Here is a 23,671-nt window from a genome sequence, read left to right on the forward strand (position 1 = left end):
GGACTTCACTATAAGATGATCTTGTTGAGCTGTTTCATAGGAAGGACATCTAGCTATTTATTTTTATAGGTACTTTTTTTTTTGAGCTAGCCAGTATGCCTACAAAAGAAATATCTATCCCTCTGCCTGAATGATTTAAGCCTGGCTACCAGCATTCTGGAAGCTTAGCAGAGAAAGAGGGCAAGTAGTCTCACTTTTCACTCAACCACCCTGTGTTAATTACGACAGCCCTGCCCAGAGCTGTGTCCCCTGTCACCAAGAGCAGTGCGTCTCACTCACTCTCTCCAACGAATCATCTTCCAGTTTCCTTTTTGAATATGGTATCTATATGATTCTTCTATAGGCTTCCAACCAATCTCACGGCTTCAGCCACACATTCAGGACTTTTTCAGAGTTATTTTTATTCTTAATTCTTGATGCTTTTTATGCTTCTGTGATGGTAATCCTCTCACTCTGGAACTTCTACCATACCAGTTTAGGTTTCTTTGTTATCTGGCCTGCCAAGCCCATTGCTAATCACCATACATTACTGCTCTCATCTCCTCTCCTTTTATTTGTGTCCTTGGGAGTTACAGTTTACTGCTTTCTACCAGGTTTCAGACATAACAATTGTGTCCAGTTCACTCTGTGAGGTAGAAATGTCCCTTGCTTATTTTGGTCACTCACTCCCAAGCATCAAACTGACAGAACCTAAATATATTCTTGAGCCCTAGCTGCTAGAATTCTCAAAAAACAAATCAGGGTGGCCTTGAAACAGGCATCTCTCACCAACACCGATACAATAGAAGCTCTAAACACTGAAGATTTCAAAAGAGTTTTGTAGGGGAGGCAGTATTGCACTGTTCCAGAGCTCCAATATTCTTCACCTAAGGCCATACCATCCAAACCTGTCATCAGTGAGTAGTTTCTTCCTGAGCTGGCTCTCCACCAAGCTGCCCCTATTCAAGGTTTCAATCCTCAAGATGTTGGTCTCCATACGTCTATGTAATTAGTAATGATGATAATGATAATAACAACAACACCTACATTGGTACATTGGTACAACTTGTACCTTGGTACATGTGCTTTTTGCGAGGTTAATAAACATTAGAAAAGTGTCTCATTCTCAAACCAATTTATACACTTGTAGTAAATAAATGTAAAAAGGCTTCTTTCTAATAGGACTCTTCAGATCCTTTTAAAATATATTAATGTATTAAAATGGAAATAAAAGAATGTAATAAGAAATGATAGAATACCAGAGCTGAAAAATGTATCAAGATCTATTTAGCCTAAAATCCTAAATTTACAATGATGTAACTCAGGTCTACTGTGGAAAATTGACTTGTTCCAGGAAATGCAGCCGAGTTTTGAAAATATCAGACAAGGTACCCAGGACTGCTAACTTCTAGTTAAAGGCTCTTTTGAATTTCTATTTCTTGCCTTCAAGGAACTTATAAATGGAATGTATGTGAACTGTTGAAGGTAGATACATTGTTATAATGTGTGTGTATTTTTTCCTAATACTTAAAAATTAAGGTAGATGTATCAATTAAGAACAAGGGTTAGGATCTGGAATGAAACAATTTTAGGTTCACATTGGAGTCCCAATATTTATTTGTTTGTTTATTTTGAAGCTTATTTATTTATTTATTTTGAAACACAGAGAGAGCGAGCACACATAGGGGAGGGGCAGACAGCGAGACAGAGAGAGAGAGAATCCCAAGCAGGCTTCACACTGAGGGGTCTTGAACTCACGAACCGTGAGATCATGATCTGAGCCTAAACCAAGATTCAAACACTTAACCAACTGAACCACCCAGGTGCCCCGGGTTCCGCTATTTAATATTTAACAACCTTGGACAAGTCACTTAATCACCTTAAATGCAAGTTTTCTCATATCTAAGAAGATAATGAAACTGACTTTATGAGTTTATTAAGCCTACATGAAAAAATTAATAACAATTTATATAAGTCCAATACCTAGAACCTAAGGATCACTTAATAAATTATATATTTATTATTGGCATTATTTTTAATTCCATTTTTATTTATGAAGTTCAAGTCAGATTCTAATGAACCATTTTATATGGAGGTACAGTTTCTATTGCCCACACCCATAATAACTTATTAAAGGAACTCCAAGATTTCTCGATTTGTCTTATAGCTAAGCTTCTAGATAAAGAATGGACATATTGCCTACAGTTTTGTGCTTTCCACTTACTTTCAACCAGCTTAAAATAGGTCATACCCCTATCTCCACAGAAAGAATACATGTTAACGTTATCAATGACCTTTATGTTGATAAATCCAGTACATGTTTTTTTCTTGCCATCCCGATCTTTTAGCAACATTCAACACAGCTGGGCCCCGTCTGTCTTTCTGTGTGTTTCTGATTTTTTTTCCTCACCCTACCCCTAACCCCTAAGCAGTGTCTTTTAGAATGCTGTGCAGTTTAGAGGAATGGGGTTAGTAAGGAAAGCTGGGGCTTGAAATGCAATAGACTTAGGTTTATATCTGCTGACCTCTTTATTTGACAGAGTCACTAATCATGTACCATGTGCCAGACACTGTGCTAACCACCCAGAGGTTTCTCCTTAGCCTCTTTTTTTCCCATTCTACATTCTATGTGGTCTAATCTACTCTAAAGGGTACAACTCTGAAGTCTACACCTCAGCCCAGACTTTGCTTCCTGAGCTTCTAATCCATGCATCTGCTTACTGACGTCCCCATTTGGATAGTTCATAGATAATCTCAAAGTTAAAGTATTTAAAAATGAATTCATCAGGGGCGCCTGGGTGGCTCAGTCAGTTAAGCGTCTGACTTCAGCTCAGGTCATGGTCTTGCTGTCCGTGAGTTCGAGCCCCACATCGGGCTCTGTGCTGACAGCTCAGAGCCTGGAGCCTATTTCAGATTCTGTGTCTCCCTCTCTCTGACCCTCTCCCGTTCATGCTTTGTCTCTCTCTGTCTCAAAAATAAATAAATGTTAAAAATTTTTTTTTAAAAATGAATTCATGAGCTATAAAGACAACATGAATCTGCTACTCTTCTGGTGTTTCCTATATTAGGAAGTGGCATCAGCAAACTTCCAGGAACTCAACGTAAACAAACACCTGGGAGTTTTCTATGACACCACCCCCTCCCAACAGTCTCTTCCCCAGCATCAATACAATTAAGAACCAAATTCAGTTTCTTTTCTTGGAGCCCTTCAGGTCTGTCAGCGCATTCATTTATTTATTCATCTTGCATTAATTCAGTGCCTCTTTGTGCTAGAACCTGTCCTGGATTCTGGAAAAATAAAGGTAAACCTGGGTTCAAATTATGATGGCAAATGACCATTTCTTTCTTTTTTATTCCAATAAGTCACAGATAGATTCTTTGATAAAATAAAATGAAATCAATTAGTAGACAAGTAAAATGAAAATGGAGATACAAAATACAAGCCCTAGTTTTCCTTATTAGATTCAATAAACATAAATTATTCACCAAACTGCTGTAAAAGTTTGTAAACGCTTCTTTCAATTTCTGTACCTATCTCCTTACAGACTAGTAAATTTTACAAACTGATGTCATCTATGATTGTACTTTGAGTACCACTGAGGAGAGAGCCTGACTTTTTTTTTTAACATCAAAAATATAACAATAACATTATGCCATTAATTTGTGCTTACACTGAAGAATCAAAAAGTAGAAGCGTGTAAATAGAAAAACCAGAGTCCCATTTTTCCTATTCCCTAGTCTCAGTTTTAAGAGTTTGTACATTTTTCTAGAAATTTCCATATGTTTGGAAGCATATTTATTCTATATGAAAAAAATAAGTGGATGAGGCACCTGGGTACCTCAGTCAGTTGAACGTCTGAATTTGGCTTAGGTCATGATCTCACCGTCCGTGAGTTCAAGCCCATCAGGCTCTGGGTTAACAGCTCACAGCCTGGACCCTGCTTCAGATCCTCTGTCTTCCTCTCTTTCTGTCCCTTCCCAGCTTGTACCTTGTCTCTTTCTCTCTCCAAAATAAACATTAAAAATATTTTTAAAAATAAGTGGAGTCATAGAGTGCATTTTCTTCTAAAATTTACCTTTATATTTAGGTAAGCAGATTTTGAGAACTTTTCTTTTGTAAAAACATAACACATCAAATTTCTTTCTTTTATACTGCTAGATATTGGGTGATGTTAGATGTTAGGTGAACCACATGGAATTGCTGATATTCAATACTTTTGATTTATAAAATGGCAATTCCAAATGGTTCAGTGTCATATTTTATTGTATGGCCATACCATAATGGAGTTGAACAATCCTCTATCTGTAAATAACATGATTGACTCCAGTATTTTATATGTAACATACTTACAAACTTTGAAAGAATACTACTCCTGGTCCATTTAATGGGAATGATCAAGGAAACATTCTTTCTCCTAAAAGTTTACATTGTTTTTAGAAACTAAAAACACAAATAAAATGTTGTTGTTTTTTTAAGTACACCCTGTCTAATTTGATTGTTGGCCTTGAAAAATCTGGATCTTTGTTACTATTGAAAAGATTATACCAATATGAGGGAGGTCTAAAGTATATTTTAATAACATGGGGCACCTGGGTGGCTCAGTCGGTGAAGCATCTGACTCTGGCTCAGGTCATGATCTGGTGGTTCATGAGTTCAAGTCTTGTGTTGGGCTCTGTGCTGTCAGTGTGGAGCCTGCTTGGGATCCTCTCTCTCTCCCACTCTCTTTGCTCCTCCCCCACTTGTGCATGCTCTCTCTCAAAATAAATAAATAAATAAATAAATAAATAAACATTTAAAAAATTTTAAAAATAAAGTACATTTTAATAACAAACTAATAGTTTCACACATATAAATGCAAATAACTTCAAATGGCAGAGGGAAGTATTTATAAAATTTGTTACTGTCAGCTCATATAGAGAAAAATGCTAAAAATATCGCTGCAGGCAGCAAAATAACTGGTAAACAACTAGCAAGAAAGGTTATCTGTAGTACAAGCTTTAATATTCATTTGTTACCAATTACAGGGTCCAAAATAAATATCTGAGATAATGAAAAAAATCTGATATTCTCTTTTTAAAAGCAGCAGCTGGAAGAATATGTTTATGATAGGAACAGGATGAAATAAAATAAATTAATAAAGTATATGTCTTCCAGACTACAAAACCTGGTTCTCAAAGCCCTTTTTTTTTTGATTTTATTTATTTTGAGAGAGAGAGAGAGAGAGAGAGAGAGAGAGAGAGAGAGCATGTGTGCACACAGTGGAGGGGCAGAGAAACAGGGAGAGGGTGAATCCCAAACATATTCCATGCTGTCTGTGTGGAACCTAATGCAGGACTCAAACTCACAAACTGTGAGATCATGGCCTGAGCCAAAATCAAGAGTCGGAGGCTTAACTGATTGAGCCACCTAGGCACCTCTCAAGGCACTTTAGAAATAGATGATGAGAACTTGGTTGTTATTATATTTTCCCTTTCGCTCTACTTCATTGTGGCATCTTAACACATTTTCTTCTTCATAGAACAAGACGAAAATGTGAAATTTTTAGTGAAAGAAGCTGGAAGCCTACCAGAGTGTTTGAGGTTGCTTTTATTTATTTGTTTATTTTTTGAAATTGGATAAGTACTAGAAAAATAATCTCTGGTGATAGTCTTAAGAAGAAAGGGTTATTGGATCCATTTAAAACCTGAGTAAACCTTTTGTTATAGTCAGATTTTCAGTCAAATGAAAGACATTTGCAAGAGTTCAGTTTTTCCCATTTCCCAAAAATGACAAATGAAAAGGGGCCATTTTGAAATTTCTAAGCATGTACTGATTATGTTTGGTCATTATTGTTTATAGTCTTAGCCCAGCCAGCTGCTGACTTCAGGGGTAGAGATGTTCTCACAGACTTAATTCCCCCCGTTTGCAATATTTGCATTCAAACTGTTCAGGCTATTTAAAGCTATTTTTAAAACAATACTGTAATTAAGATTATTAGTCATATTTCTAATGATCAGAAGACAGCTGATGTATGAATAACAGTTTGGTTAAATGACAAAATTGGGTACCTGAATCATTATCCTGAGTGACCAAAATTATTTCAAGAATTACAAGAGGGGCGCCTGGGTGGCTCAGTCAGTTAAGCTTCCTACTTTGGCTCATATTATGATCTGTCAGTTCATGGATTCAAGCCCCACATCGGGCTCTGTGCTGACAGCTCAGAGCCTGAAGCCTGCTTCGGATTCTGTGCCCTTTTCTCTCTGCCCTTCCCCTGTTTGCACTCTATCTATCTCAAAAATAAATAAACATAAAAAAAAAAGAATTACAAGAAAATCAGCTGACTGAAATAAAGGAGCCTTTAAAGTCATTCTACATTTAGAACATTATTGCTTAATCCTACATGAGGATTTTTATGGATATTGAGGGTCATGTCTTGAGCGAGTGGCTCCCTGTCCTCCTGCCTAGATTAGACTATAAATGTAGACCTGACTCACTCTCTCTTTCTCATTTGTTATCTGGGAATAAGCCAGCTTCCATATTGTGAGGGAATCTCACAATAAAGAGGGCCATGTAACAAGGAACTGCAGAGAAGATTCTAAGAAACCTATGGAAGCAAGAAAGCAACATATATAGTACCAGATGGATTCATTCATACCGTCATATATTTACTATTCACTTCATATTTATTTGCTTATGTATTTGGCACATATCCGTTGAGTGCATATCATGTGTCAGACATGGAAAGCAGTGAGGAATAAAAGGCAAGCATAGTTCCAGACAGATAAAGCACAAATGAATAATTACAAGTTAGGAAAAGTGCTAGGAAAGAGGAAAAGGAATGCAATGATGGAGAAAAACATTGGAGGGGCATAAACTACAATGAAGTGGTCATAACACTTCTGCGAAGGTGAAAATCTGAAACTAGAATAATGAAAAGAAATCACCATAGAAGGCTTATGAAGGATATTGAAGAAGTTACAAAGAAACGGAAAAACATTGTGTGCTTATGGGTTGGAAGAATAAATATTGTTAAAATGTCAATACTACTCAAAGGTATCTACACATTCAATGCAATCCCAATCAAAATTGCACCAGCATTCTTCTCTAAGCTAAAACAAGCAATCCTAAAATTTGCATGGAACCACAAAAGACCCCAAATAGCCAAAGTAATATTGGAGAAGAAAACCAAAATGGGAGGCGTCACAATCCCAGACTTTAGCCTCTACTACGAAGCTGTCATCATCAAGACAGCATGGTATTGGCACAAAAACAGACACATAGACCAATGGAATAGATAGAGACTCCAGAATTGGACCCACAAAAGTATGGCCAACTAATCTTTGACAAAGCAGGAAAGAAGATCCAATGGAAAAAAGACAGTCTTTTTAACAAACGATGCTGGGAGAACTGGACAGCAACATGCAGAAGAATGAAACTAAACCACTTTTTTACACCATTCACAAAAATAAACTCAAAATGGATAAAGGACCTGAATGTGAGACAGGAAACCATCAAAACCCTAGAGGAGAAAGCAGGAAAAAACCTCTCTGATCTCAGCTGCAGCAATTGCTTACTTGACACATCTCTAAAGGCAAGGGAATTAAAAGCAAAAATGAACTATTGGGACCTCATCAAGATAAAAAGCTTCTTCACAGCAAAGAAAACAATCAACAAAACTAAAAGGCAACCAATGGAATGGAAAAAGATATTTGCAAATGACATATCGGACAAAGGGCTAGTATCCAAAATCTATAAAGAGCTCACCAAACTCCACACCCGAAAAACAAATAATCCAGTGAAGAAATGGGCAGAAAACATGAATAGACACTTCTCCAAAGAAGACATCCAGATGGCCAACAGGCACATGAAAAGATGTTCAACATCACTCCTCATCAGGGAAACACAAATCAAAACCACACTGAGATACCACCTCATGCCAGTCAGAGTGGCTAAAATGAACAAATCAGGAGACTATAGATACTGGTGAGGATGTGGAGAAACGGGAACCCTCTTGCACTGTTGGTGGGAATGCAAACTGTGCAGCCACTCTGGAAAACAGTGTGGAGGTTCCTCAAAAAATTAAAAATAGATCTAGCCTATGACCCAGCAATAGCACTCCTAGGAATTTACCCAAGGGATACAGGAGTGCTGATGCATAGGGGCACTTGTACCCCAATGTTTATGGCAGCACTTTCAACAATAGCAAAATTATGGAAAGAACCTAAATGTCCATCAGCTGATGAGTGGATAAAGAAATTGTGGTTTGTATACACAATGGAATACTACGTGGCAATGAGAAAGAATGAAATCTGGCCCTTTGTAGCAACGTGGATGGAACTGGAGAGTGTTATGTTAAGTGAAATAAGTCATACAGAGAAAGACAGATGCCATATGTTTTCACTCTTATGTGGATCCTGAGAAACTTAACAGAAGACCATGGGGCAGGGGAAGGGGAAGAAAAAAAAAGTTACAGAGAGGGAAGGAGGCAAACCATAAGAGACTTAAAAACTGAGAATAAACTGAGGGTTGATGAGGGGTGGAGGGAGGGGAGGGTGGGTGATGGGCATTGAGCTGGGCACCTGTTGGGATGAGCACTGGGTGTTGTATGGAAACCAATTTGACAATAAATTTCATATTAAAAAATAAAAATAAAAATAAAAATAAAGAAATCACCAATAGTTAGCAGAGAAAGAGAGAGAGAGAGCAAGTATCGTGACATTGAGGTAGCAAAGAGCTTAGTATGTTTGAAGGACTGAAAGAGAGTCTATATATGGCCTCAGGTGAAGAAGAAAATGCAAAGTCATAACTGGAGATTATAATATCCTTCTCTAAGTAATTAGTAGAAGAACCAGACAAAGAAGTCAGTGAGTTATAGAATATTTGAAAAATACTATTAATCAGCTTGATCTAATTAAAATTTATAGAGCACCACATCCAGTAACTGAAGAGTACATATTCTTTAAGTACATATGTAATGATAACAAAAATATACTATATAATTGATAATAAAATGTCTCAATGAATTTCAAATGACTAAAATTTTATAGAGTATTTCTTATCACAACAGAATTAAATTAGAAATCAATAGCAGTATCTAGAAAATCCACAAATATTTGAAAAATAAACAACATAATTGTATATAACTTATATGTCAAGAAAAAAAAAACTAAAGGGGAAATTAAAACCATAATCTCAACTGAATGACAATAAGATTACAGCATATCAAAATTTATGGGATGAGCTAAAACAGTGCCTATAGAGACATGTGTAGCTTTATATCTTCATATTAGTAAACAAGAAAGGCTCAAAATTAATATCTAATCTCTACCTTAAAAACCTGGCAGAAGAAAAGTAAATAAACTGCATTAATTGGAAGGAGGCAAATAATGGTCAGAGTAAAAATCAGTGAAAAAAAAATTAATGAATAAAAGAGAAACAAAATATATAATGCTAAAAACTGATTACTTGAACAGATAAATAAAATTGATTGATTAGGAAAAAAGGAAGAGATATGACTAGACATCTTACACGTATTAAAAATACAGTAGGTAATATCACAAAAAGTATGCCAAAAAAGTTAACAATTTAGAAGGAATGTAACTGAAAAACAGAATTTTTCAAAACTGATATAAGAATAAACAGATCTGAATAAGTTTATAAACAAGAAAGAAGCAATATTCATAATCCAACACCCTTCCATAAAGAACATTCCTAACTTGATATTTTTTCAGGGAGTTCCATTACAAATTTAAAGAGAATATAATCCTAAATTCTGACTCTTTCACCAACTAATGGAGGACAAATACCTCCCCGACTTATTTTAGGAAAGCAACATAATCCTACCACCAAAATCTTATAACCATACTATAAAAAAGAAACAAATCAATATCCCTTATGAACATAGACATAAACATCCCAAAGAAAACTACCAAAAAATCAAATCCAGAAATATATAAACAGAATAATATATCACCAGTGAAATTTTTAAACTAACAAATGAATTTAAGCACATTAACAAAATAAAGGAGAACATCCATAGGATCATTTCAAAATGAACAAAATTCAATACCCTTCTATGGTAAAACTGTGTGGCAAATCACAAACAGAAGTTTCTCTTTTATGCCAATTCTGAATGTTCACATTTCTTTCCTTGGCTAAAGGAATAAATAATTTCTAGACTTTTCAGATGAAGCATTTTGGTACCTTCATGTAATGAAAACAAATGGAAAACCTCTTTTTTCAAAAAACAAAACAAAACAAAACACCTTTCTTCAAATGGGAAATGAAGTTTTAATTCTGTGGGGTTTGCCTACTTCATGGGTGATCTTTTAAAACAGATTCTACTTAGGTAAAGTCCTAGAGATCAATTCACATCGGAGCAAAATATTCATACCTATTTTAGTCCTTCTGGAACTCAATTATATATTCATTAGACTGTAACAATGTTCCACTGGTTATTTATAATCAGGTTTTTTTTTAATTTTTAAATTTTTTTCTATGAATTTCTGTTTAGTTAATTCTTACTGACTTGTTTTCAAGGTCACTAATCCTTGCTTTTGTAGTATTCAATCATCTATTAAGTCTGTCTAGTGTTTATTGTTTTCTTTTTTGGTTTTTGTTTCTTTTTTCAAGTATTGACTGTTTTTACCTATAGAATTTTGACTTGCTTTTGTAGATTCCCATTCTTTGCTGAGAATTTGCATCTGTTCACTTATTCATCTTTTCCTGTAAGTGCTTGACACATTTAAAGTAACTATTGTGAAGTTCCTGCCTGCAAATTCTGACATTTATTGTATATTTCACATTTTTAATTATAAATAAGACGTTGCATGTAGAAGAACAGTGATGTTTGAAATATACTATTTTTTCTGGTTTTCCTAGAAATACTGAGCTCTTTTCCTATGTCTGGCACCTGAGTTGAAGTGCCAAGTTGATCTACAACTGAACTTCAGATTTAATAAGATTAATGCATTTGTGGTTAGCTCACCCACCAACCAGTGTGTTACTGTGGCTCCTCTTATGAGGGGCTAATCTCTTTTATTTTATTAGGTTTGATCCAAGAGGCAGTTGGCTCATGCTTTCACCTTCAAAATCAGGGGCAGGGATCACTTTTTTTCCAAGCACAGTGAAAATGCTCAAGACGGCAGAAATTATACTCTGTAGCCCTGCCTTCACTGTCACTTACTTTGACAAATTGGGCGTAATTATGAATTGCCAATCTAAAATTATTACTTTTACTTTTATTGTACTTGAAACTCCAAACCTCCTTACCTTCCCTATCATTGCCAATAGCTTGACCTTGTTATTAGTCTCTCCTCAACCCTGAAAATTATCTAGAAGAAATTCTTCTATCGCCCACACCCCAGACTTGGTGTTTCTCTCCAGAAAAGACCAGGACTCTCACCTCACTTGCGAAGGACTCTCCTCTTCTGAAATTAGTGCTTCTGAACTTTCTTGAATTTACCATTCTTTTTTTAATGTTTATTATTTATTTTTGAGAAAGAGAGAGACAGAGCACAAGTTGGGGGGGGGGGCAGGGGCAGAGAGAGAGAGCGAGACAGAGTATCTGAAGCAGGCTCTAGGCTCTAAGCTATCAGCATGGAGCCCCATGCGGGGATAGCACTCACGAACCATGAGATCATGACATGAGCCAATGTCAGACGTTTAACCAACTGAGCCACCCAGGTGCCCGTTGATTTCACCATTCGTTAACAGTCTCACATACAATTTCAATTAAACTAGACTTTTTTTTTTTATGTGAAAATCCTTTTATGTCCTATCTTGAAATGGAACTTTTATCCACTCCTAGACTGTTCTCTGGAATGTTCCCATTTGTTGTTAGTTAATGGTTCAGTCTAGTCTCTAGTCTGATGCATTTACTAATGATTTAAAAGCATCTGACTAATCTCACCGCTGTTCATTTGTTTGTTTTAATCAATATGCTACAAAACCAGAGCACTGGATTTTCTTTAGCTCCTAAATTCCTAGATAAACTTTTGGGGTTGCATATCTTTGTTCTTCAATTCCTCACTGTATCATATTTGATATCCATTTAGGATAGGTTCTCTAGAAACAGAGCCTGATGTTGACATTTGTATGCACGTGGTTTACTGTGAGAAATTTCTCTGGAGAAGCTACTAAGGCTGAGAGAAACAGGATAGGAATAAGGTGTCAGTGAAATTTAAATTCAGCATGATCCCTCAGGAATGTCTGGAGTCTGTACTCTATCAGAGGCTGTCCTTTCTAGAAGCAAGGGGAGTAGAGTGACATAACTGCCAAGCCTCTCTAGGTAAGGAAGCTTTAATCTCTCAAGGACAATCTTCAGGGAAAATATGCCAGTGGGAGCCATCAGTAAAATACTCCTCACAGCTGGGGGATGAATGCTACAACAGACTTGGTGACAGGGATATCAGGGAACTGGGTGGGACACACATAACATTCTATTAATGTTTCTGATTCTTAAATGGCACATTGCTTCTACATTTAATCCTCCTGGGAACCACCCAGGAATAATCTTCACTATAGACAGGCTGTCAAAAGATCTGGAATACTAAAAGTTAATTACCTAAGACACAGGTTGTCTCTATCTTCCTACAGAAGATACTTATATGATGGGGAAAAAAGACAAATAAACCCAGAAACATTACCACTCCATTGCAGACAGAAATCCAAACAGTGTGGTGTCTTCAAACAACAGTTGGTAAACCAAAAGAGAGGTCAAAGCATAGGTCCCATGTTTTATTGAACAACATTATCTGTTTAATAATTGGGGGTTAAAAAGAATCTGTTGGCCCATTTGGACTGACTTGGGAGAAACTAAAGTTAAGTTTCTTAATGGATCATGACCCCCATTGCCAATTTTTTAGAGCCACTGATTCTAAAGGAAGAGACCATCTTAAAAGGCTATTCAAATATAAATCTTACTTTTCTTTAATAAATTGTATTTTACTCCCCTAAATATGTATGTATATAGTCCAATAATAATTTCTGGTTGAGCATTAATCACACTGCAGGGGCCAAAGGCAGGCCACACCAAGATGGACCAGTTTGGCATGAAGATTATTTCCAGCTGAAAGCAATTGAAACTTTGTGGGTTCAAGAGAAACTTTTGCCCCTCCCTTAACTACCTGAAGAATCTAAACTGGGGCTCTTTCCCAGTATAAGGGTTATTAGCAAAGATAAATTTTATGTGAGTGACCCATAATTACCAAACATCTCCCATTCTTATTACCCAATGAATTGCATTCCTCTCCTCTGAAGTTCCAGACACCCTCTTCTCCTTAGTTCAGGATGACATATATATTTCATTTTGCCTGTCTTTGAAATTTCCATGTCTGAGTATTTTTCCTGTATGTACAAAATTAAATTTGATTTTCTCCTGTCTCATGTCAATGTGGTTCTTAGTCCAGATAGAAGGACTTTTGAAAGGGACAGGAAATTCTTGCTCCTGACAACATAGAGACTGAAAGTCTAGAAGATAGTCTATCACATAGTTCTGTTCTTTAGAGTGTGTGGCCCCCTTTTGATGGAAGGTAAGGTTATAGAATGGGTTTTCTGTCTGGGAATATGGGCACAGTCTTTATAATTAGAACACTAAGTGATAAACTATTCTGGTTGTACTGCATAATTCTGTTTGGGATAAAATTATAGATATATTTTTCTTAATTTTTCCTGTGTAAATCCTTATGTAGGCTAGCTCCCTAACAGGTGGATAATTTCTTAATGCATTCTGAGGTGTGTACTGTGAGACACTATGACATGCCTCATAAGAAAAATCAATAAGATTTCATGGTCAGTTAAGTTACCATCCCTTACACCACCACATTAAAAGCACAGAAATGTTTTAGAGCAAAGAAATATGTTTACTTTTGAATATTTTAGTGTTGGTGGAATAATACTTTGGCAGTCTATATTTTTATGAGTGTTACTTTTATTTACCATTACTATTAACATTCAAAAAACTGGAATATCATTTGAGAAACAGGAATTGGAATGATCATACAGGCATTCGGTATAAATGAAATCTAGATGAAGTTAAAATTTAGAATGTTTTACTTCTTTTTTCTTTATTTTCCCTCAATGTTCTTTTTGCTCCTACTATTTTGCTAGATGGACCATGCTCCCACAATGCACTAATACCAATGGAAGAAAGATGGAAATAATAAATCTACATTAATTTGTTTCTTAGGTACTGGAACGCATGCTCAATTTGACTTAAGAAATCTGAATTTGAATAGCAGATCTGCTGGGGTGCCTGGGTGGCTGTTGGTTGAGCATCTGACATTGACTCAGGTCATGATCTCATGGTTCCTGACTTCGGGCCCCTCATCAGGCTCTGTGCTGACAGCTCAGAGCCTGGAGCCTGCTTCAGATTCTGTGTCCTCCTTCTCTCTCTGCCCCTCCCTCACTTGCACTCTCTCTGTCTCTGTCTGTCTCAAAAATAAACAAACATTAATATGAATATATTATGAATATAAACATGAATATGAATATATTAATGTTTGTTTATTTTTGAGAAAAAAATATATATTCAAAATAGCAGATCTGCTAATGACTAGCCATGTAACTTTGGGCAAGTTAACCTTCAGATTTCTATACCATAAAAAAGAAAAAGAAATCATGCCTCCATCTGCCTCACAGAGTTAAAATGGTAAAGAATGCAAAGCTTAAGTAATAAGTGCTCATTTGTTGGTAGTGACTTTTTTTGACATTAAAATGCTATGAAAGTTTAGGATAATTGTTATATGTATATAGTTGTTATACATACATAGAATATATTATATATGTTATATATCATGGCCTTGTTGCAAAAACATATGTCAGACAGTCTTAAAAATAAATTATTTTCATATATAAAAAATGAAACTAAAATCAGATTCAACAAAAGATAAGGACCAGATAGTGAAATGAAATCTGTAAGAGTTAATATACAGATGTGCACTCTGTATGGAACTGCCTGCTTAATTTATTGAATCATTACTATTTTTTTTTTAATTCCAGAATAGCTAATATATAGTGCTATATTAGTTTCAGGTGTACAATATAGTGATTCCATAATTCTATACATTACTTAGTGCCTATCATCATGGTAAGTGTACTCTTAGTCCCCTTCACCTATTTCACCCATACCCCCACCCACCTCTTCTCTGGTAACCATCAGTTTGTTCTCTAGAGTTAAGAGTCTTATTTTTTTTGTTTGTCTCTTTCTTTCTTCGTTCTTTTTGTTTGTTTCTTAAATTCCACATATAAGTGAAATCATATGGTAGTGATCTTTTTCTGACTTCCTATTTCACTTAGCATTGTACCCTACAGATCCATCCATGTTGTTGCAAATAGCAAGATTTCATTCTTTTACATTGCTAATGTTCCATTATACCACTTTTTTAATCCATTTATATATCCATGAAACTTGGGTTGCTTCCACAATTTGGCTATTTGAAATAATGCTGCAATAATACGTTTGGGTGCATATATCTTTTCAAATTAATGTTTTCATATTCTTTGGGTAAATACTGGATCATATGGGAATTCTATTTTCAATTGTTTGAGGAACCTCCATACTGTTTTCCACAGTGGCTGCACCACTTTGCATTCCCACCAAAAGTGCACGAGGGCTCCTTTTTCTCTACATCCTCACCAACACTTGTTGTTTCTTGTGTTTTTGATTTTAGCTTTTCTGACAGATGTGAGGTGATATCTCACTGTGGTTTTGATCTGCATTTCCCTGATGATGAGTGATAATGAGCATTGTTTACATGTGTCTTGTTGGCCATCTGTGTCTTCTTTGGGGAAATGTCTGTTTATGTCTCCTTTCCATTTTTAATTGGATTATTTGGTTTTTGGTGTTGAATTGTATAAATTCTTTATACATTTTGGATGCTACCTCTTTATATATATCATTTGCAAACATCTTCTCCCATTCAGTAGGTTGTCTTTTAGTTTTGTTGATGGTTTTGTTTGCTGTGCAAAACCTTGTCATTTTGATGTAGTACTAATAGTTTAGTACTTTTGTTTCCCTTGCCTTAGGAAAATATCTAGAAAAATGTTGCTATGTCGGATGTCAAAGAAATTACTGCTTGGGCTCTGTTCGAGGATTTTTATGGTTTCAGGTCTCATATTTATGTCTTTAATCCATTTTGAGTTTATTTTTGTGTATGGTGTGAAAAAAAGTGGTCCAGTTTCATTCTTCTGCATGTAATCGTCCAGTTTTCCAACATCATTTGTTGAAGAGACTTTTTCCCATTGCATATTCTTGCCTCTATGTTACAGATTAATTGACATATAATCATTGGTTTGTTTCTGGGCTCTTTATTCTGTTCTATTGATCTATGTGTCTACTTTTTTTGTGTGCCAGTACCATACTGTTTTGATTATTATAGTTTTTCAGTATAACCTGATATCTGGGATTGTGATACCTCCAGTTTTGTTTTGTTTTGTTTTGTTTTGTTTTCCAAGATAGCCTTGGCTCTTTGGGTTTTTTGTGGTTCCATACAAATTTTAAGATTATCTATGCCATTCTGTGAAAAAAATTCTGCTAGTATTTTGATAGGAATTGCATTAAATATGTGAATAATTACTAGTCTTAAATGCTCTAGTCAAAAAACAATTTTATAGCAAAAGTGGGGAAAATATGGAGGAATAGTTTAATAGAAAATAAGAATGGAAAGAAATTTCTTTAGGGACAAAAAGGTCATTTAAATCTGATTTCTTAAAACTCCAAAATTATCAGTAACATAAAATAAATCTATTCAAATGAAAATTATTTATCATGTAAAATTCCCCAAACATTTTGTAAATCAGTCAGAGAAGCTGTCAAGTCCCTGGTTTGATCCAATGGCCAACATTAAAGACTTTAGTGATTAGTGTAAGAATTCATGGGGCATAAATTAGCTTTTACTTTGTTAGCTATTGAAAAGTAAACATGGAAAACATATCTGGCTTTATCACTATAAAGCCTAAAGGTATTTACCCAAGTATTTGCCTGAGATAAATGCTTTCAATCTTTAACCCAGTGTTCAAGTAAAAATCTACTTTTAAAAAATATTTTACTTCATCTGCTACTTTCATAGCTTTGCATAGTTTGGCATTATTTATTAGATTTTTAAACTTATTACTATATATCCAGTTTGTAGCCTGAACAGTCCCAGAACAAAATACCATGACTTCTTTCTTTGCCATATTTTGCCCTCCAACTATTATGCTTGGCTTCCAATAACCACATATTGAATGAATATGTGAATAAGTTACTGAAAAGCTATTCTCTAACAAATATCTGGTTAGCAGATAAGTGTGAATGAATTAAAACATAAACATGATATTGAGTGAAAAAAAAAACAGACTAAGACAAAATTCTACCAAATGACTCCATTTAAAATAGTTTCATAAACAGGCAAACTCATGACATCAAAGTGAGGATATTGCTAATTTTTGAGAAGAATAGTTATGGAAGGGAGCACTATAGGGCTTCTGGATACTGGAAATGCTGTTTCTTAATCTGCTGCTGGCTACACAGGTATTTTCAAGTTTGTGTAAAATCCATTGAGACTTGACCTGTATACTTTTCTATATGTATGCTCTCCTTTATAAAAATATGTTCAAAATATACTTAATCACCTGGAGCAAAAATAGATTAGGTCATCTGACTGCCCTTTTTTTCTAGTGGGAAATATTAGGTGAATATTCTGTCAGTAGTCATAAAGATACTTCATATCCTCTCCTTAGCTTAGCTTTTATGAGACATTTGCAAGGAAAGAGGCAAACCACCAATGATCATCCAATCACAGATCTTATAGATGTGCACTTGAGCATGACAACCTTCATGGCAGACTCATTTTCTATTTCCTCAATACCTACTTCTTTCCTCACATTCCTATTGTGCTACCGACTTTAAACTGGATTTCTCCCTGTTCTCTCAGCTATATGCCATGAATTATATAATATCTTCTTTTCTACAATATCTCATGCTTCAAAGATATTCAACATATTCCCAGACACAGGAACAATGGAAATATTATACAGTAGTCAAAATGGACAGACTGCTCTATCATTCTTTCTTAAATTTTCCTCTCATGGTTGAAAACCATGTTGGTTCAGAGACTGGGTGTTGATTTTTTAAATTTCCAATCAAAACACAATCTTGGATCCTCCTCATCCCTGGAAAAACATCCATATCATTGGCATTTAAAGCAGTGCAAAAATTGTCTTTCTTAAAGACGGATGTCTTACAAAAGTGCTCTGGGATCAATCCTATGATGAAAGTTTGTTACTTCACATGGAGGGATTGAAAAATTCATAGTTTAGGTTATGTGTGTCCTGAATTAGGAATACACATTCACAAAATCACAAAGTAAATGCCATGGTTTTGCATCTACTTGCTAGACAGAAACACTGGCATCAGTAACACAACTGTGAAGATCCAGTCTTCCTATTTTCATATGTGTATATGCAACTCTCTTTGCATTACTATATACCAGATTCATTAGATACCATTTGTTTACCCCAGCTTGTTTTACTTGTCATCTGCCCAACCCTCCCCTACCAAACCTTGAAACTGCTAAAGAGGGATAACTGGCAAGACCTGTCTGGTGGAAGGGAGAAGAGTAGTTTAAGAAGTTTATGAAGATTCAACTTATTTCCTCAGGGGTTTTAAACCAATACAAAAAAATGTATGTTGAAGAGTTAAGATTAAGATTTGCGTCTGGGTTTCATTCTGATACACTTTACATGTCATGCACCCTTCGTAAATGTTAGTTTCCTATCGGTGAAGTGAAATATGATCATGATAACAGCAAACGTTTATGTGGATACTGTCTGTAAGAAACAAGTACATTAGAAGTACTGGAAATATATTGAAGACAGTATAAAATGTGAGTAAACATTGAATGATTTATTTGACAAATTATAACAAAAGGGGATATGTGGCAATTCCTCAGATCTTTCTTTGATATCCTTCCACAATAATCATAATTTTTCATTTTTTTAACTTTTTAAAAATGTTGATTTATTTTTGAGAGAGAGAGAGAGAGAGAGAGAGAGCGCGCGCAGGGGAGAGGCAGAGAGAGGGAGACACAGAATCCAAAGCAGGCTCCAGGCTCTGAGCTGTTAGCACAGAGTCTGAGGCGCGGCTTGAATTCATGAACCGTGAGACCCCATGACCCTAGCCAAAGTTGGCTGCTTAACCAACTGAGCCACCCAGGTGCCCCTCATTTTTTTAAAGGTAGCTTTAAATTACTTTCCTCCATTTTTCATTTTTATTTAGTGCATTAACATAATTGAGAGCAGAGTTATAGAAAGATTACTAGGACTTAACAATGACAAAAAAAAGTGTTGAGTGGCATCATTTTGAGAAAAAAAACCAGTAAATTTTAAATTGCATTTGTCTTTCTTATTAACCACATGTAAACTGTATTGTCTTTCTTATTAACAGATATTTGTATAGCACAATATTCACTTCAATAAGCATTTCACCAAAGAATAGTGAGTTACTATAATCATTTATTTCTCCCTATGAAAATTTAGAAATATATTTGTTTTTAGTGATCATATATTTAATGATTATTTAAAAACATAAAAGTTATGTAAAATTGACAGGGAAAATGATCCAATGGTGAAACTTCCTCAAGAGTGTGATTTAGGGACAATCCTTAAAATGTGGTTGATTATATAATATATTAATGTAAATAATAAATATATATATAATACATAATAAATATATATTATTTACATATAATATATACCATAATACATAATAAATATTGTATCTTTATTTTATTTCAGGTTTTCTGAAACTGTCCTGTTACAAAATATCCAAAAAAACCCACTATATAAATAATAAAATATTTGCCAAAAGAATAAAAAGTATATAGGCTAAAAAAGTACAGACTAAGGAAGTGCTAAAATCAAAGTTTTCTGATGTTGTCTGTCATCAAATTGGGTAACCAGGTGCTTTAGTATAAAAGGTTACATACAGTGGTCAAGAGACAAAATACTAAATTCATGAAAGAAGGAGAGTAGGATAGACGACACATGCATAAATCAGAGAACCAATGAATTACAGTCTCACGTAAAGTTTAAACAAGGAAGAAAAATCTTCCCACTAAAGAAAGATGGGGAAAAAATCTGATTGACTTACTCTGGGCTGCATATAAAGAGGAAAATATAGAAATAAAATTTCTTCAAATTTAATATCTGCAAAAAAGGCTAGTAATTGGGCCTAAGTTAAGGCTATCTTTGTAAATTAAAAAGGAGGCAAGCAGAAAATTTGATTTTTCCCAATGCGTAGTCAATTGAAGTAGATAAAGCTGATATGTGCTTTATGAATAATTAAGATTTATTTTGCTTTTCATTTCTTTCTATCTACAAGTAATACTGTCATTTACTTCATCCTTTTAATCTATATTTAACACATAAACGCTTATTTATTCTATCCATATTTAACATGTCCTATAGGTTAATAATGCACTTATTATCTATAGTTAATATTTCGTTTGAGTTTCATCTAACCCATTTGTTATTCTTTTCCTTAAAATCAGCAAAGACAATTCTGAAATAATGTAGCAAACACACTATACTATGGATGAAACATATATCTGAGGCACAGGGCATATATCTGAATCACCACAGTTTGGTAGTATGCCCAGATACTGTGAACTGTAGAGTTCCTACAAATAACTTTAAATAGCAATAGCTGTTAATAAAATTCATAGAATTTATCAGAAAGTAATTGGAAACTGACAAACAAAAGCCAGAATCAGATACTAGAATTACTGGGTGCATAAAATGAAAATCAATATTTATTATGTTTTAAGGAAATCTAATGCAGGAGCAAAAAGCATAAATTAAAAGATTGGCATCTATGAAAAATGATCAACTACAAGTTTTATTTTAATCAAATAAACTTCTATAAATGTAAAACATAAAATTAAAGTAAAAACTAAATAGCAATAGCAAACAATCCAATTAAAAAAATGCACAGAGAAAAACTACAGTGAGATACCACCTCACACCTGTCAGAATGTCTAAAATGAAAAAAAAAAAAACAAAACCAAAAACAAGAAAAAAGTGTTGGCCAGGGTGTGGAGAAATAGGAACATTTGGTGGTGGGAACACAAACTGGTGCAGCCACTGTGGAAAAGAGTATGGTTCCTCAAAAAGTTAAAAATAGAACTCCCCTATGATCCAGTAATCATGCTACTGGGTATTTACCCCAAAATACAAAAACACTAGTTCAAAGGGATATGGGCACCTCTATGTTTATGATTATTTACAGTAGCCATATTATGAAAGCAACCCAAGTGTCCATCCATAGATGAACAGATAAAGAAGAAGTGGTATATATACACAATGGAATATAATTCAGCCATAAAAAATGAATCTTGCCATTTTCAATGACATGGATGGAGTCAGAGAATATAAAGCTAAGTGAAATAAGTCAGTCAGAGAAAGAAACAACATATAATTTCACTCATATGTGAACTTAAGAAACAAAAGAAATGAGCAAAGGGAAGGGGAAAGAGAGGGAGAGAGAAACCAAGAAATGGACTCAACTATAGAGAAGAACTGATGGTTATGAGAGGGGAGATGAATGTGGGCATGAGTGAAATAGAAGATGGGGATTAAGGAGGGCACTTGTAATGATGAGCTCTGGGTGATGTATGGAATTGCTGAATCAATATATTGTACACCTGAAACTAATATAACACTATATATTAACAACATTGGGATTAGAAAGAAAGAAAGAAAGAAAGAAAGAAAGAAAGAAAGAAAGCAAGCAAGCAGAGTATCTGAAAAGAGATTTTCCAAAGAAGACCTACAAATGGCCACCAGGTACATGAAAAGGTGCTCAACATCACTAACTATAAGGGAAATACAAATCAAAAAACAGTTGCTACAATGGTTATCATCAAAAAGACAGAAATAACAAGTGTTGGCAAGGATGTGGAGAAAAGGGAACTCTTGTGCACTGTTGGTGGGAATGTAAACTGGTGCAGCCACTATGGAAAACAGTATGGAGTCTCCTCAAAACATTAAAACTACAACTACCGTATGATCCTGCAATTCCACTTCCAGATATTTATCCAAAATAAAAATAAAAACACTAACTGGAAAGGATATCTGTACCCCTATGTTCACCGCATCAATATTTACAACAGCCAAGATATCGAAGCAACTTAAGTATCCTTCAACAAATGAATAGATAAAAATAATATGGTATAGATCCATGATATAGTATTATTCAGCCATGAAAAAGAAGATCTTGACATTTGACACAATATGAATGATTCTTGAAGACATTATTATGCTAAGTGAAATAGATCAGAGAAAAACAAATACTGTATGATCTCATTGATACATGGAGTCTAAAAATAAAACCCAAAGAACAGAAAAACTGAGTTCATACATAACAGAGAAAAGATTGGTGGTTGCCAAAGTGGGTGCTGGAGGGTGGCCAAAATGGGTAAAGGTGGTCAAAAGGTACAAACTTGCAGTTATAAAATAAATACTACGAAAATGTAATATACAGCATAGTAACTGTGGTTAATAGCATTGTATTGTATATTGGGAAGTTGCTAGGAGAGTAAATCTTAAAAATTCTCATTGTTAGAAAAAAATTGCAACCATGTGTAGAGATGGATGTTAACTAGACTTATCATTGTGATCATTTCACAATATGTACAAATATGAAATCATTATGTTTTATACCTGAAACTAATATAATATTATAGGTCAGTTATAATTCACAAAACAAATAACACTTTAAAAAGGATATACAGATAGTAAATAGGGCCACAGAAATGTGCTCAACATCATTTTTTATTAGGCAAATGCAATTAAAACCACAATGATATACCACTACTTACCAACTAGAATGACTTTAAATTAAATTTAAAAGAATGACTTGATTAAGTCTCATGAGAATAAATGAATTGCTAATATTCCATTTGTATAAAAAATACTCTGTCAGTAATGCAAAATAGAAAACAAATTTGAAAACATTTTGGGAGTTTCCTTAAAAGTTAAATGTAAAGTACCATATGACAATCCAGTTATTCAATTCCTTGCTTCTAACCAAGGAAAATGCAAGTAAATGTTCACGTAAAGGTGTGTATGTAAATGTTCATAGCACTTTTTTTTTTTTGCAAAAGCAGAAACAACCCAAATGTCCATCAACATTTACCCAACAATTTATAAACAAATTGTATTATATCCATAAAATAAACCCCTTCTTAGCAATGAAAAGAATTAACTAGTGATAAGCACAATATGGATGAATATCAGAATAATTATGCTGAGTGAAAGAAGCCAGACCATAGAAATGTATAGCTTTTATGATTCAATTTCCATATAAATTTCTTGAAAATATAAACTAGCTTACAGGGATAGAATGCAGAAAAATAAAACTGCCTGGAATGGAATTCAAAAGGTCACAAGGAAATTTGAGGGCATAATTATTATGTTCACTTTCTGACCATGGTGTTGGTTTCATGGGTGTGTGTGTGTGTGTGTGTGTGTGTGTGTTAAAAATCAACAAATTGTGTATTTTAAGTATATATGGACACACACACACACATATATATGTGTGTGTATCCTTAAATAAAGTTACTAAAACATTTATTAAAAATCAAAACTGTAAAATAAACTATATATATATATATATATTTTATAAAGTATACAGTTTAAAATAAGAACCAAAATATCTTGAAAGAGAATAAG

The sequence above is a fragment of the Panthera leo genome, chromosome D1 (genome assembly GCF_018350215.1).
Source record: "Panthera leo isolate Ple1 chromosome D1, P.leo_Ple1_pat1.1, whole genome shotgun sequence".
NCBI classification, from domain to species: domain Eukaryota; kingdom Metazoa; phylum Chordata; class Mammalia; order Carnivora; family Felidae; genus Panthera; species Panthera leo.